The 16,745-nt window shown below is 45.7% G+C and overlaps 1 protein-coding gene across 1 annotated transcript in view; it reads right to left on the minus strand.

The window, feature by feature from the left end:
• Positions 1-14,941, minus strand: part of PRKCQ (protein kinase C theta) — a 54,442-nt gene extending 39,501 nt beyond the window's left edge. The window contains exon 1 of the mRNA XM_069034477.1: positions 14,801-14,941. The gene's annotated coding sequence lies outside the window, so the exon portion shown is untranslated. The remainder of the gene's footprint in view (positions 1-14,800) is intronic.
• Between the last annotated feature and the right edge of the window lie 1,804 nt (positions 14,942-16,745).

The raw sequence follows: 16,745 nt of genomic DNA on the forward strand, positions 1-16,745 counted from the left end.
TCCTACACCTTTTGCTTTAGGACCCTGTTGTTCCACAGGCAGGAGCAGGAAGAAGTGCAAGGGGTTAAGCATTCCCTTACCAGGACTTTCAAAATTCACCTTTAAAAGCTCAGAGTGGCTGTCAGAATTATTAGTCAATATGTTGGGCATCTAAGAACACAAGTGTTGCTAAAAGAATCCAAAGTTCTTTTGATGGCTCCTCAGCAGTAAAATGTGGTGACACTATTGACTCAGGTACAAAAGAAATAAAATTAGGGCTAGAATTCATCACACTTCAATTAAATCAAAGTATTCACAACATAGTTAGAACTGTGAAAGCCTCTTGTCCTGTTAAATACTCATATCACTGCTCCAGAAATCACTGCTTGGATGTGCTACAAGACATCTGTTCCGGTCTGTGGATCAGCTCCCTGAACAGTGACATTTAAAACTTTCCTTCTTCTTAAATGCTGGATGTTCCCTCCCTCCCCTCCAGGGCAATGCTTCATTTTGGCTCTGTGCAATCAAGCACTTCCTGATCAGGTCCACAGATGATGTGGAGTCTTCATTTTTGAAGATATTCAAAAGCCATCTGGGCATGATCCAGGGCAGCTTCTGGTGCCCCTGCTTGGACAGGAGAGGGGGACAAGAAGAGGTCACTTCAAAGCTCAAGCAGCCTGTGGTTCTGTGAAGACACAGTGGGGTAGATCTCACCAAGACCCAGATGTCTGCAGCATCTGCATCCCCAGGCAGTCACCTGGGCTCCTGAGAGAGGAACAGAGGGAAATTGGCACCCTCAGATCCTGAGCTGGAAACACCAATGCAAGATTTCCCTCCTTCGAGAGAAAATGGGAATTATCTGTTCACGTGAAGCACCTTCACTCTAAGAGCTGGTTTTGATCAGATTCCTCAAGCCTCTAAAATTTGAACAGATCCCTTCAATGTATCAAATCTAAAAGACTTGTGCTGGGACTTCACATAAACCAGTTTATGGCAGGAGATGCTCTGCAGCCTCCAGCAAACAGGTGAGAATTTTCCACCAGCTGCAAAGCACATAGGTTTGGCACACTGAGAGTCAGCACTGGTAAACCAACAGCTGCCCTTATAAGCCTTGCAAAGGCTGGCTCAAGCTTGCTAAAACCAGAGTTTACTGCTGTTCCAGCCTCGTGTGAGCACTCTGCCCTGGGGTGGATTTCTTTACCCTGCCCAATAAATCAGACAGATAACTGGTTTCCTGCTTCTCTCCCACTGTCTTTCCTGAAACCACCTTGGCTTTGGCCCAAACATCTGTTTTCCAGGTCAGATATCCAGCGTTTGCCACTACAGAACTGCTACTTGGCTGGCATCCACGGCCATAAACAATTAAGGAACAACACAACTCAGCTCCAGCACGGCTCGCTGTAATAGCAGCAGTTTAATTTAACACCAGAAACAGCTGCAGTGGATATGGAGACTGTCTGCTTAATTTCCCAGTGGAAAGGATACTGTGAGGTATCTGAAAACCAAGGATGAAAAGCAGCTTTCTGTAAGAGGCCACCTGCAACCTCTCCTCCAGAGAAACATTAAATATGGTGTAACTGGGGTTCAGCAATGCTGCACCCCACTTTGCTGGAAGAGGAGAGCTCTGCCCGTTCTGGAGAATAATGCAACATATGGAAATCATTCTCAGATGATATTAGGAAGTAATAAGCTCCTTAACATCCTTAATCAATTGTGGTTAAGTAGAGAGGAAGAAATGAGCTCCTGGTCCCAGTCAGTGGAAGATCTGGATGGAGGACAGCTGCCTGTGGTGGGATTTGTGCTTTTGCCTCTCATTGACTGAAAATGGATGCATGTAGGACACAGGAAAGATGGCAATTTACTGAACAAGGGCCAAATGAAAAGGGAAATATTTCTGGGTTTGAGATGCTGCTTTCCTAATGTCATCAAACTCTCATTTTCTCGAGGTCAGAGGGAACATTTCCAGCTCTCTTTCCTTTTTTTTTTTTGAGGCAAAACTGTGCTTGCAAAACGAGTTCATAATCTTCAGATCACTATCACTGAGAGGGAAAGGATCCAGGAGTTATAGCTGGAGGGTATGAACTTTCTTTCACCCTCTTTCCAAGGCATCTCCCAGCAAAAGAGGCAGGTCCTGACCCTGTAGAGCTCTGTTTGTAAGGCTGGTGGAGACATGCACATGAGCATAACACACCTCAAGGCCTTCCTGCAGCTTTCAGGAGCAACACTGAACACCAGCAGTGATGGCTGAAGTCCCTCTCTCTGTTCCTGGACTCCTCGTATCCTACAGACCAAACAGGAGGGAATGGGGATGTAAATAACTCCCCCGAGTGACTAATTTTGGGTGCCCATATCAGCTGTTATTTCAAAGGAGCTCAAACCAGCCTGCTCATGAAGGAGGAAGTTTAGAACCTCTCTGGGTGCCACCCAGCGTATCTCACTTTCCTTTGACAAGGATGTGGATCAGAAGAGGAAAAAGAGGGGAATTTGCAGAGCCATTTAATTTTCACTCTCTCCATAGTCAGCCATCCCATCCTCAACATCTCACAAAGGCAGAGAAGGGAGAGGGGGAGGCAAGCCAGGACCAGCAGTCTCTGATGGGACTGGGACAATACCAGACTCCATGCAACTAAAGAGCCTCTTGGAACCACCTGATTTCAAAAGGGAGGTGATGCTTCCCACACAGACCCTTTCCCATCACTTGCAGACACAGAGGGCTGGGCAAAGCATTACTCTGCCCTCTGGAAATGAGGCTTTCAGGCTTTTCTAGGACCAGTGGCAGGCACAGGGATGGGTGTTTCTCTTAACCCCCCCCCCGGGATGTCTTGTGAAGCTGTGTTTGGAACAAGTGGTGTGTACTGGTAACAAGACCTATCTCCTATACATACCTTACAAATTCTATCTGGACTCTGCTGAGCTCAGGGGTTTCTTTTGTTGCATTTGTGAGGCACAAGGCAAGACCAGAGCCTCAGGTCTATTTTCAGATCTTAAACATGATTAAACTGCAGTGGAGTGAATACAGGTGAACAGATTTACAGCTGTGGAAGGGTTGGTGTCCATCCCACTGGGGAATTGCAGGAAAGAGCTGTTGGGAATGACAGTGGTCATTACATTCATCTGTGGACTCTAAGATGGAATCCTCAACCTTTCTAGCAGACACATGTATAGCTGGGTCTTAAAAACAGAGAAATTGTGCTTTGCTATCCCCTTAGGTCTCCTCATAACAATTCCTTCAACCTAACATAAACACAGGCTGTGCCCAAGGATACAGTTCAGCTTTTCACCCCATGTCACACTGCAGCTTCCCAATCTCTTCCAGAACAGCCTGATGTCTCTTTAGAGCAGATTTGTCTAAAAGAAACCTCTATTTTCTCTGCTTGACCAGCGAGTTTGCAGCTGCATCCACCCCCTGGTCTGACTGACCTGGCAGGGATGCAAGGGCCTGTCCCAAGCAGGAATGATGATGATGATGTGTGGGGGTGGCATGCAATGCAGCAACTGCACTTTGGCTGGGACAAAGAGGCTGGGAAATCGTAGCCTGGCTGCCTGGGAAGAGATTAAGGGTGGATTCACATGAATGTACAGAGACAACTGCACTGCACATATGGGCTGCCAGCCCAGCTCCCAGAACACCCAGCACGGAGATACAAACATTTGTAGAGGTGCATCTTCCCGTCCTAAAGAGAATATTTTAAATAAAGCCAAACCCATCCTGGAGCTGCTGTTTCAGCCCTGTGGTTACACAAAGATGGCCAAGGTCAGTCCTACCACTGCTGTTCAGGTATCCAGTGAAAAGGACCCAGATTTTAGGGCTTGACTCAGGAGCAGATGCATTCATGTCTAACAGTGATGACAGCTTGGGAAGACAGTGACAAACAGCTGGGTGAGGACTCCACACCAAAACCATCCACTCTGGAATTTGCTTAGAAATGGAAAAAAGGTCCAATGCACAGGAACACCCCTGAGCAGTTTTTAATTTGCTCATCAAGGAGGATACAAATTCTTACGAAAAAGAGAAGAATCTCTCTCAGACATGCCTTTTGCTTTCCGGCAGACAACATGAATTTATCTGCCTTGGCAGAGCTTTTAAAGCTGAAACCCTTGTTATTTGTGCAAAATGGAAAGAGAAGCAGAGCAGACCCACCAAATCTTTATTTTGATTAAAACCCTCTAGGTCCTGTCCCTGAAGCTAGGCCAAACCGCTTTTTTTCCTCACATTTAATGAATTTTTGTTATGTATGGTCCTGAAACAAAGCAATCTTTCTCACTTGTACTGTTGGAAAAATGCCCAACTATTCAGTTTCCTCTCCTTTGTAAAACTTTTCTCTTTTTTTCTGCATTTTTGGGGTCCAGTGTATTAAGAGCAACTTGCTAATTTTGCTTCCTTATTTTCCTGGAAAGCTTCTGGTTATTTTCCTGTATCACTTCATTTCTGTAAGATCTGGGCCATACAAGTTAAAAAGAAATGTTTCTGTATTTATCCCTATTGTATTTATCCCTATTGTACTTATTTATAATTTTTGATATTGTATTTTTAGGTTTTGTCTCCTAACAAACACAGACCAAGCTAGAAGTGGCAGTGCCCTGTTTATCAAACACTGAACACAAAGTTCTTTCAAGAGATTTTCAATGTAATAAGGGAAATAAAAGTATCTTGAACTCAGCTGTAGCTACAATATGTCCTTTCCTTTTTCCTCTTGTTCATTAGCACAGCAATTTCTGTATTTCTGCATAATTTTGGCACTGGTTCATAGATTTCTTGCTATGGCCTTTTGGGTGTTTTTGGTGCTTTTTTTAATGACACAGGTGGAGTGTTCCTTAAATACTTCATCGTCTTGTACCAGGATGTTTTTTAATGCACGGACTTCCTGCCAGTGCCAGCATCTGCACCTACTTTTTTACTTTCTTTCTCTTAAAAAGAAAGAAAAATCTCATGGAGTGGTACAGCCTTATGAACATCCTTCCTTCTGCAGGCACAGTTTCATGCTGTGATGAACCTCATTCAGCAGTAGAGGTATTTAATGTCTTTGTTTAATGCAGAGATCTGCTCAGGGTATTTGGACCCTGGATTACAGAAATGTTGGGCTGGAAAAGAGCATTTCAGTCACCCCTCTGCCACCCAGCAGACTGTGTCTACACATCATCCTTGTGGTATCTGTCTGGCCATCTGTCAGCAGTGAAGCTTCTTGTGTGCTTGGTGTTACCACTCCTCAAAAAAGTGGGCAAATTTACCTCAGAAACCTCAGATCATAACTGGAGTCCACACTGGACATGCACACCTCATTTTTGTGTGACAAAATGGATTTTGGAAATGTAGGCCAGGCTGGATGGGGCACTGAGCAACCTGGGATAGTGGAAGGTGTCCCTTCCCATGGCAGGAGGTGGGAATGAGATAATCCTTAAGGTCCCTTCCAACCCAAACTATTCTATGATTCTATGTATTTTAGGAAACTAGTTTTGATCTAGGATTGTCCCACGTTTCTCCAGATCTTGCGCCATTATTTAAAGAGAATCAGTGCTTTCTCCTCACTCCTCTGCACTGGATGTTTCCTCTCAGGCTCAGCAGAAAGGAACTGCAAGAAGATGTCTGACCATCCAGATAATTCATTTTAGGCACCCCAACACCACGAGCCCAGCTCTGGTCCACAGCCCTCAGCTGCCTCCTCCTTGCCTGAAATCCTCCCAGGACGTCTGCAGGAATCTCTGTCCCTGTGAGCACCTGACCCAGCTCACATTTTACGATGAACAGCACCAGGAATATCTCAGGTAATTCAGCTTTTCCCACACCTTTGCAGCTTCCTGTTTATTCTGTTAAATATAATTACATAAATATATACTAAAATTGGAAATATTTCTTTTGCAAAGCAGGTGCTGGCAGATCTACAGTTTCTGCCTTCATTCTCTGCTCCATCAATTTTTGCTGCCATGGCTTCACCACAATCACCCCCAATTATTTTTTTTGTTTGTTTGTTTGTTTCCCTCAATCTCAGGTGCCACATCTGTGCCATCTCTTGTCAACACCATCCCAACTCCAACTTCCATGTCCTTCCCACTCCCAGTGCCTCTGGACTCCAGCCACCGCCTGTAATAAACTCTGATATATAATTTCCTTCTTCAGTCATATTCAATTTAAAACTGCACTTATACTTAAATAAAGAAGGATCTGGCTCCAGTTAGGCTGAAAGTCCTCTTCCCATTTATAGTGTGGTGTCCTGTTCTCAGTGTTAGAGGTCCAGATCAGTTCCTGGGAGACTTTCCACCTCTCCATATCTTTCCACTCCACTCACCATTGAACTCACATCAACTTTATCATTTATCCACCAGTTTCTTACTGTGCTTCTGCCCTTAGTTATCTCCCTGACTGGGAGGGATATAGGACACACAGTGGGTGGAAAAATGAAATATAAAACACAGAGAAAATTAGTTTTTGCCCAAAGTGCTGAAAATCAGGTTTTGGGGATGTTTTGTTGTTGTTGTTTTAGTTTCTAATTTAGTTTCTGGTTTTTTGGTTTGGTTTTTTTGATATCACCATATGGCTGCTTAAGCAAACCTTCATGAGTTCATCTTCCCATTGTGAGAAAAGCTAAATCATGAACATGCAGACAAAATCTGCTTCACTTCAGCATCGCTGTCCCAGCTCAGCTAAGCAGTGCAGAGCACAGGGAATGTGCTGTCCCTCCTCCTGCACACACCACAGGCCAGTGAAAGACTCAGTCACACCCTTTGGTGTCCAGGTACACTCACAAAATCCCAAACTGCGACACACTGAAGGCCCCTTCCCTCTCCTCACCAGCCAAACAAACCAATCTCTGACACCCAGCATCAGAAATTCACTGTCTTACCTCCTCCATACACATTTGCATGTGGACTATTCACCCCAGGCTCTCTTCACACACAGCAGAAAGAAAGAAACCTGCTGGGTTTTCAATTTCCATTATCCCCAGGTTGCTGACTAAAATGGGTCAAATGCCTGGTGGCCTCAAATGCCTCTTTCCCCCCAGGGCTGAGGGAAGCCAGGCCTGGTTCAGGTGGAGGTGTCTGTCTGGCATCCCAGCTTCTGAGGCAAGAGGGGATGGCTCCCACATGGGGGGTCTCACCTGCCAGAAGCTGAGTAAATTCAGAGATCAGCTTGTGGGTGTTTTTTCTGCATTGAAACCCCCATGAGCTAACACAGGTACTGCAGATAGAGAGAAATAAGCTGAGGACAGGAGGTTTTACAGCTCTACCAAAGTACAACAGACTGAATCAAAATGCACTGAAACCTTTATTTACTTTCCTTGGGGTTTGAATCTGGTTTATAAATAAGGCAGAAAGACAATGTTAATGACTAGGAACTGGAAAAACTGTCAGAGTCCATATAATTGAATTTTCTAATGAAGAGATTTGGTAAAAGCACCATCCTTTCCAATTTCACTACAAAATACATTGCAGAGAATCACCTTGCTTTGACTGGGGGGACAAGGAGAAAAAGAGCTGTTTTCAGGAGTTCTTTATTTACTTAAACAATGTTTTAATTGTTTTAATAACAATGTCTGTAGTTGTCCTGACACCCTCCCCTGGCACGAGGGGGAGAAGGGACAAGGGAGCTGAAAACGGAAGCTGGAGGATGCACGTTCTTTATTATTTCACCTGTGCTGTAAATCAAAACATAAATAGCAAACTGTTACTGTAAGGGTGGGAGGGGAAAATCTGAGTAAATTTGGCTCTCAGCACGTGCACAGTGCTTCAAGATAAGCAAAAGTGACTCCCACAACTGCACTTGTCCCTCTGTTTTCCATGGATAAGTAGGGTATGACCTTGTCCAAATCCCATTCACAAGTCAGAGCAGATCTCCATAAGCCTCAGCTGTTCTTTCTGTTCTTTCTGTTCTTTCTGTTCTTTCTGTTCTTGGCATATCAGCCCCAAAATGCCTCCCCTCTTGCTCAGATTCTCCTCCCACCCCAGCTTTCCCTGACTTTTGCTGGTGAATTAGGTGAGAAAGAGGAGCAGCCTCATCAGCACACAGATATTCCACAGCAAAGTGAAATGATCACATCAAAAAACTCCTCAGAAGAAAACACTTGGATCCAACTGAAAAATTAATCACATGTTAGTTTAGTTTTGAAACAAAATCAAGTTAAGCTTCTGCTCCCAACAAAATCTGGAGTCAGGTTCCTGGGGATTTATGGCACCAGGTGACCCCACAGCTTGGCCCCTTTGGGAATGTGACATCCTGCTGCTGGCTGTGGTGTGCCTGAGAATCCCTGGGGATTGTTACCTGCTCTTTACAAAGTCACGGGGTTGTAACAAGACCAAGGTGAATTAGGACTTCACTTGGACCAAGGCAAAGCTGAAACACGCCTGCATGGTTCAGGAAAGTCACTCCAGCTTTATGTGAGTGTGTGTGATCTCCTTCCCCACCCCTGGAAGTGTTCAAGGCCAGGATCTGAGCAACCTTGTCTAGTGGAAGGTGTCCCTGACCGTGGCAGGGGAGTTGGAACAGTCTTTAAGGAGCCTTCCAACCCAAACCATTTTGTGATTCAATGACTCTATGACAATCCTGGTGCCACCCTCTAGCAATTCTCTCTTTTACGTTTTTGGGATTTTTTTTTTTTTTTTTTGGTTAAAAAATAAAATTAAGGCCACATATCTGGGCAGATTAAATCTGGCCTCTCAAACAGAGGCATTTAACCCAAATGAGGAACTGCTGTTGTGTGTTTGATCCCAAGGAAAGAATTGGGCACAAAGTGATGAGCTACTGCATCAATGAGGACAGACAGAGATAAAATATTCCCCTACTAAACCCAAGAAACACCTTGCTGTCAGTCCAAAGCTAGGAGTACATTTGTCAGAAGGGTTCTTTACTCACAAAAAAACCCAGAATAACTTCACAAAACAACTCAGCCAAAACCCTACAACCAGTCTGTTTTGAGAATCCTCTTTCACGCATCCCTGAGATCAGCTACACTAAACCCACACTCTCAGCAACTGGGTGCATTTACAGTGGCGTGACAGCCCTTCTGCTTTTTGGGATGCACGGGGTGTTTTTGCTTTTCCAGAAACACATGGTGCAATGACATTTGAGGCAGGAATTGCACTTCCTGGCCTGGGTGGGCGGCTGCTGTGCAATAAAATATCCCAGTGTGATGGCAGAAGAGGAATCTGTGCTTGACTTAGGCTATTGTTTGGGGTTTAGGCTGTCAGCTGTACTCTTCCTGGATCTTCCAAATGCCTCATACTTCATGGAATCATGGAATGGTTTGGGTTGGAAAGGATCTTAAAGATCATTTGTCATGGGCAGGGACACTTTCCACTAGACCAGGTTGCTCCTGTACATTGCACTGACCCTCCACTGCTTCATCACTGTAACTTCAGCACCAGAGCCCTTCAATACAGTGTGTTAGACATAATCACAGCTGAATCTATACCTTAAACCTTCACCCTTCTGCAGGAGGGAGGCCTGTACTAGCTGTCCCCAGCCCCACACACCCTTCTCCCCTCTTCTCACCACAGACCTGTCTAGCTTGTACCCACCCCACTGTTACCAGCACCTTTTTCTCAGGTTTTTTTTCTCCTCAGGTGTTTTCCTGACTCAGATTGCAGTCCTGATTAGTCTGAGGTCTAATCCACCTCCTCAGCTCAGGGATCCGTTTCTGCAGGCACACTCACACCTTCTCCCATGTTACTACCAGTGTCTGGGATGACCTTTTCAAACCAGTTTCAAACACCATTTTCCTGCCTTTCTAAATGATAAAACCCATGGGCAGCAGGTGGTGAGAAGTGCTTTTTGTTGCCATAGAAAATTCTGGTAAATATATCTGATAAAGAATCGCTTTTTCAACTAAAAAACACGCATATTTTCTGCAGAAAAGTGATGGGTTTTGCTGTAGGGTCTGAAATGTTTTGATAAAGCTGACCAGTCACAACTCATCAATAAGGTTCGCACATCTCCTCATTCTTTCTGCCAACCAGATTTATCTGCAGATCCACACCTTCCATGAACACTACTGCCATGGACACTGGGGATGGAGCAAACACCTTTCTGCACCACATGAAGAATTAATTTTGCAGCTTGGAAACCCCAGGAAATAACTGAATGGAAATGCACATATCATCTTTAACCAAACTCCTACAAGACACAATAACAGTGCTCAGAATCAAAACATCTTTGCTGTGGACCAAAATATTTCCATGAAAGAACTTAAAAACCCTGACCATCTTCTGTGTTTTAGAAAGGAAACCACCTTCATTTCTCTGGTACTCTAAAGCCATCTTAGTCTGTAACCCTGATGCTTCCAGCTCAGATCCTGCTGTTTTAACACCTTACCAGAAAACAGGTCAGTGTGCCCAGGAAGAGCTGGAATCTTGCTACACACAAGGCTGCAATACCTCCTTCTTCTTTCCATCTCCTTCTTTCACCTTTTCTACTTCCATATGTGCCATGGCTTTGCTACATTTGCTTTCACTCATAAACGTTGTATATAAGAATATGTATGTATATAGGGTCAACTTATTTTTATGGATTCATGTGTTTCTCATCCCCAGCTCACATCAGGGCAGTTGTAATTATGGAGAGAGTCCTCCCACTGACATGTTTGCTGATGATTACCACCTGATAAGTACAAAAGTTTTTTAATGTCATTTTTGGATTCCTTTACGTAACATGGAAGATGTTCCAACTTTCTCCTCTAGACGTCACATCAACTACTTTCCCTTAATTGTCCATGGTCTGGTAACCCTGGATGAAAACTGATTTTTTTTCATCACTCTGGGTGCCTTGTCTATGCCAGGAGGTGATACTTTAGTAAATGAATGCAGATTTCTCATTAAAAAACCTTGGCAGCGTTCAAGGCCAGGTTGGATGGTGCTTGGAACACCCTGGGACAGTGAAGGTGTCCCTGCCCATGGCAGGGAGTGGAACTGGATGATCTTTAAGGTCACTTCCAACCCAAACCATTCTGTGATCTATGATTCTAGCAGAATCAGGCTGAATATGATACATGGATGGCCCCAAGATTCATCAGCTCCCTGTCCTCGCTTGTTTACTAACGGGAAATTGTTTTTGTCTTTCAGAGGTGGTATTTCCTATGCACATGCTCTGACTATTCTGTATTTCCTGCAGATAAGTGGGATGATAAGGAAAAGAGGATACACTGCTTCACAATGAATGCCAAGCAAATTAAATGCCATAACAACTGAAGCAGTTGATTACTGAGAAGCAATCCAGCCCAAAATGGGTCAAATGTGAAGTGGAAATGACCATTTAAAAAAGAAACAAAACAAAAGAAAGATGTCATGTTGAGCTTATCCCCTGTACATCTCATGAGTCTTCATGGCTCAGATAAATATGAAGAAATTCACTGGAGAGATAATTGAGCCCTACATCCTCACTACATGTGGCACTGTGGAGACAGAAATGGGGCACAGTTTTGTAAAAGCTGCACCATTTTCTTTTTGTCTCACCCTGGGTGCATCCTTTAAAACTGTACACTTATTCCACTCAGCATCTCTGCCCAGAAGGAGCAAACTCAGCACATGTTCTTACACATAGGTGGAAATAAAAATATCCCCAAAAGAGATGGCACCATTCTGCCCCAGCAAACTGTTCCGAAGCAATGGTGCTACTAAAAGGCATGATACAAACCAGAGGAATTATCCATTCCTAAGACAGCTGGGTGTGATTTGAAAAGTAATTTGGGTCCCTTCCACTCTCACCATCACAGTTAATAAATGTTATCTCTGCTACTGGATGTGATCTGGCTGGTGGTGAGATGAAAAATCTCCAACAGGCCTGATAAATAACAATATTAACACAAAGCAGCAACGATGCAGATAAATCACAAAATTGACACAAACAAGCCATGATACAATAAAAGCACTGTGCAATTGGCTACAGAGAAGGGTTTGCAGTTTAAGCTGCCTTTGCCAATGTTTTCCTCCCAACCAGGAGCTGGATGCAAGGCATGGAGGCAAACAGAGAACAACAGCACGGGATGGAAACAAACTGTCAGTGAGTGTTTGCAGGCTGCTTCCGATGTCAATCACCAACGTTTCTGTGTGAGAACAGGCACGTGAGCAACCCTGTGAGGGAACTGTGCAAAGCTGCAGGTACCTACCTGGGACTACAGGGTCAAGGCTCTGATTAATCCTTTACATCATTTCACACATACAGGTTTTGGATGTTCGTACTCCTGTACTGACTTTCTCTTCCTTTTCTATTTTAGGAGAGAATTTTTCGAAGCTCAGGCAAAGAACAACACTCTGTTTACACAAATCCTGGCTTCAGCAAAATGGGAAGCAACAGCAGAACTTGTAGCCAAGTGTTTTAACTTGGATCCACAAACATATGCTTTAAAAAAGCCAAGAGTAGAACAGCCCTCCTGGCAAAGTCCTGAAAGGTGCTTCATACTTCACCTCCCTCCCAGGCTGCTGCTGAGCTCTTTGCAATTAAACTCAGATAATGCAAAAAGAAACCAAAAAAAGTTGCCTTCAGAAATTATATTCACCATATCTTTTCCTTCAGAATAAAGTGGGAGGATAAACTGAGACTAACCTGGAAAAGGTCCCAAGGAAGAAAAATAAAACTTGGCATGCTGGGAAAGCTAAGCTGCTTCTCTTGTTCCCTCCATCCCTCCTTCTTTGTCTCTCCCTCTTTCCTTTTAGCTCTCTACCTCTGATGGGATACTGAGCCACATGCTGCTTCTCTGAGAAGCGCCGAGAGTCAACCAAGTGACTTTCTTTGAAAGGAAACACACTTGAGGCAGAAAAAAAGAGCTTATTTAGCTTTACCCTGGCAGTGTAATAACCCTCACAGCACTCCTAGGGGTGCAAAAAAAAAAAAAAAAAAAAAAAGAAAGGGTTTCCCCAGTATAGCAGCCTGAGTACCAAACCAGCCTGGACACAAACCAGCCTGGACACAGGGGACAGCTGAGCTTCTGGGTGGAGGTTCATGAGGGAGACCTGAATCTTCAATAGGGCTTTAAAAATAAGCAATCACAGAACACATGCAAAAGCAAGGAGAAAGTCTAACTAAACTCTGCATTGGCTGTGCCAGTGAAGCTGGCATCATCTTAAGGCAGGGAGTCTTTCCAGGCTAAAACCTTTGCACAGGCTGAGCATCACTTGCTTAATTCACCACGTGTCCTCACAGGGGTTGGCTAAAGAGTCATGTGAGGAAAATGAGGGATCCAGCAGGGCTCAGGGAGCCTTGGCAAGTAAAGGCTGGCAGACACCAAAGTCTCATGCCCAGCTGAGACAGCAAAAAAGAGATAGAGGCGACAACACTGGGATTCAGATTCAACTCTGCTGCCAGGAGTTCAGGCAATGGCAGCTCCTTGGTGAACTCCAGGAAGGCAGCATTTTAGGAGGCCATCTGATACCTCCAGCTGAATGCAGCCCTGCTCCACCACAACCAGGTGGGACAAGAACCTCCTTGGAGCAGGTGCTCCTTGCTGTGTCCTCAACTCTGCTCCTAAAGCACATTCCCCAGAAACTCACAGTGCCTGGTGGCCTCAACAGGGATGTGAAGTCTTTTCTTCAATTAAAAAGAAGGATAAAAAAGAAATACAAAACCCCCACATCCAGAGCCTCAAGGACTGGGCTGTTCAAAAATACTAAAGTTCAAACATTGTCCTTTTCAAATAGTTCTGCTGCTCCCCCCGCCTTTTTTTTTTTTTAATAACAAGTTCAGTGAAACTTTATCTCTTCCTGCCCTAGTAACCCTACTAAATAATCTGCTGTTAGCATGACTCAATTGAGTGGCTTTCAGCTGCTGAAGCCGGGTTTTTTTTTTTTTTTTTGCTACTGTTCTTTCATCGGTGGAAATTAAAAAAAAAAAAAAAAAGCTTTTAAAAAGCTTTCCCCATCTGAAAAGTATCACAAGTATCACACTACTAGAGATTAAAGTACAGCCGAGAAGTTGGTTACTTGCCTTGTAGTTGCAATTAAAAAGGATCCGATTACACCCAAGAGTTTAACTCCATTCGCGTTCAACGTGCGCGCAGGGAACTCAGCCAGGCTGGGGCTTCGAGTCCCCTCCTCCGAAAGGAAATGCAGCTCGAACACGGCGGAGCGGAGGAGGGATGGAGGCCGTTCATTCCTCTTTAAGTGCCCAAATCTGCTCTCAAACTTACCGCAGCTCCTGTTTCTAGAACATTACAAACTCGACCCAAGAGTGGTATACCCAGCTGCTGAGATACAACATCGCATCTAAAACTAGACTTCTGTCTGGCTGTCTTATCACACGCTGCTGTAACCATGAAACACCTACAAAACATCGCTGAGCCCAGCAGGGGAAAGTCTTTTCCCTCTATATTTTCCCCAGTTTGTTCACTGTGTTGACTAAAACTGTTTGTAGTCGGTTTTCATTGTGTTTCTCACTTTCCCCTTTTCTCTGTTGTATGAAGAGACACGGGAGAAAACAAATCTCTTTTTTAAAGGCAGGAAAATGTGATGGCGAAACCACAAACACTGGTTTGAGACATCAGGTGTAGAAGCTGAAAGCAATTTAGACTCTTATTTACGGAAAAAAAAAAAAAACCATAAAATCATGAAACACAACTCTCTGGACAAATGTCAATTTGTCAGCTTTAAAACCCCGTAACAGCAGAGCCGGTGGCTGCAGCGGAGCCAGGGACGGTGAAACACCGACAGCACCACGCAGTGCCTTCAACTTTCCCGGTGCTGCTGCACAGGTTCTCCCTCCGGGGGTCTCACTCGCCCCCGGCACATCGCCCTGCAGCGGGACACCCGGCCCGGCCCTGCCCGCGCATCCCCCGCGCATCCCCCGCGCATCCCCCGCGCATCCCCCGCGCATCCCCCGCGCATCCCGCTCCGCCGGCGGTACCTGCTGCCCGAGCACCGCAGCGCGGCTCGGCTCGGATCGGCTCGGATCAGCCGCTTTCGGCTCAGCTCTGGTCGGCTCGGATCAGTCCCGTTCGGCTCAGTTCAGCTCGGCTTGGCGCAGCCTGGTTCAGCTGAGCTCGGCTTGGTTTGAACCCGGTCCCGCCCGGCTCTGCTGAGCTCCGCCCGGCACAGCCCGGCTCGGCACAGCCCAGCCCGGCCCCCGCAGGGAAGCAGCGCACTCCGGGCCGTCCGCAGCCACCGCCGGGGCTGCCCTCGCCGCCTCTTCCTCCTCCTCCTCCTCCTCCTCCTCGGCACCACCCCGCTCCGCGCCCCGCCGCGTCCCCCTCCCCGCCCCCGGTGTCCTCTCGTGTTTGCCCCCACACATCCCGATGCCGGGGGTTGGAGCTGCTGAGAGCTGAGCATCCTGCTCAGGACCCGCCTTAGGGCTGTTGCACGGGGTCCCGGTTGCAGACAGGGAAACAAGTGGCTGCAGTGGAACTCTCTCCCAGAATAACGAGATAGGACAGCCTGATTTTTTTCCAGGCTTCAGAGCGTTGTTGTCGTGGCTGGCAGGGGGGTTGCTGGGGGTTGCAGAGGGAATGTCAGCAGAGAAGTCCTTTCCTCTTTCATCTCTCCCATTGTGTTATGTTCTTGGACATAGGTGTTTGAAACCTCGGACCAGGCTGTTGTGTGGAAGAAGGACAAGGTGGTACCTGTTTGATGCTCCCCTTTCAGGGGCTGAGGGTATCAAAAGTGTGTTTTCCCCAGGGTATTTCCTGGGAGACCTCAGCTCCCCAGGAATCGTGGTTTCTTCCTGTGCTGTCAGACAAGGTGTGATGGTGGCAGTCGTGGACAGATGGATCTGGAGCAGGAAACTGGCCCAGGAACATGGGAGAGGAGCCACAAGAAGGAAAGGAAACCCCAGAAATGGCAAGGGATTCTGAAGAAGACAGAGGGAAACCCCCCATCCTCCAGGGCCACAGCAGCTCTGTGAGACTCGTGGGCTTCGCTGACAAACAAACCAATATGATCACAGCTATAGCAAGGAGACCTAAAGATGTTGTTTATCCCTCTGGTGTACCCACAGAAAACACGAGGCCATGTTCAGCCACCTTCTCTGCCTCCAAAAGCTCCAGTGAAGAGTTTAAAATAGTGTTTCCCTGGAAGGTCAATGTATACAACAGGACACCTGCCAGATCTGTGAAAGATGTCTTATTTGAGATCACCCAAATGAGGTGTTTAGAAATTTTAGGGCCTGTAAGTGCTCACTTTGAGCAGGCTGGGATAGTTCATTGAATATTATTGTGATTATTTTCACCTTGATGCTGATCTCTAAAATGTAATGTATGCATCAAAATAAAGAAAAAGGAGGCAAGGCAAGGGGAAAGGCTGCTGGGACTTTGGAATTGGGAGAAATTAATTGCTTTCAAAGAGTGGTTCTTTCCTATTTTCTGGGACAATTAGAGCTGATTGTAATACCTATTCCTGTCACTGGCAGGAGAGAAAAAGACATTTCATGAGGCAGATGATTTTGCATTTTAATTGCTCACACCCCATTAACTTACACATCCATCCTCCCTGTCTGCCTCAGAGTCCATTATACCGGGCTGTTGATACCACAGGCATACAGAATAGGTTCTTCCACCCCAAGTCAAGGTGAGCTGAAGATAATTAAAACCCAATGTATTCCCATCCCAAGCTTAAGTTTTCAGCTTTACTGGTTGCTGATGCTATTGCTAAAATTTACACAGGAACCTGATGCTTGGGGGACCATATGCACCTGCATTTAGGATGGGTGCAAACTTTGGGCATTGTAGTGGCATACCCCCAGCTGGGATGCAGCCCCATGGTCTGTCCCCATTGCCTGACCCCATTGCCTCCCCCACATAGATCAGATCCCATCCCTGGAAGTGTTCAAGGCCAGGTTGGATATGGCTTTGGGTAAC

This window comes from Aphelocoma coerulescens, chromosome 1A (assembly GCF_041296385.1).
Source record: "Aphelocoma coerulescens isolate FSJ_1873_10779 chromosome 1A, UR_Acoe_1.0, whole genome shotgun sequence".
NCBI lineage: Eukaryota > Metazoa > Chordata > Aves > Passeriformes > Corvidae > Aphelocoma > Aphelocoma coerulescens.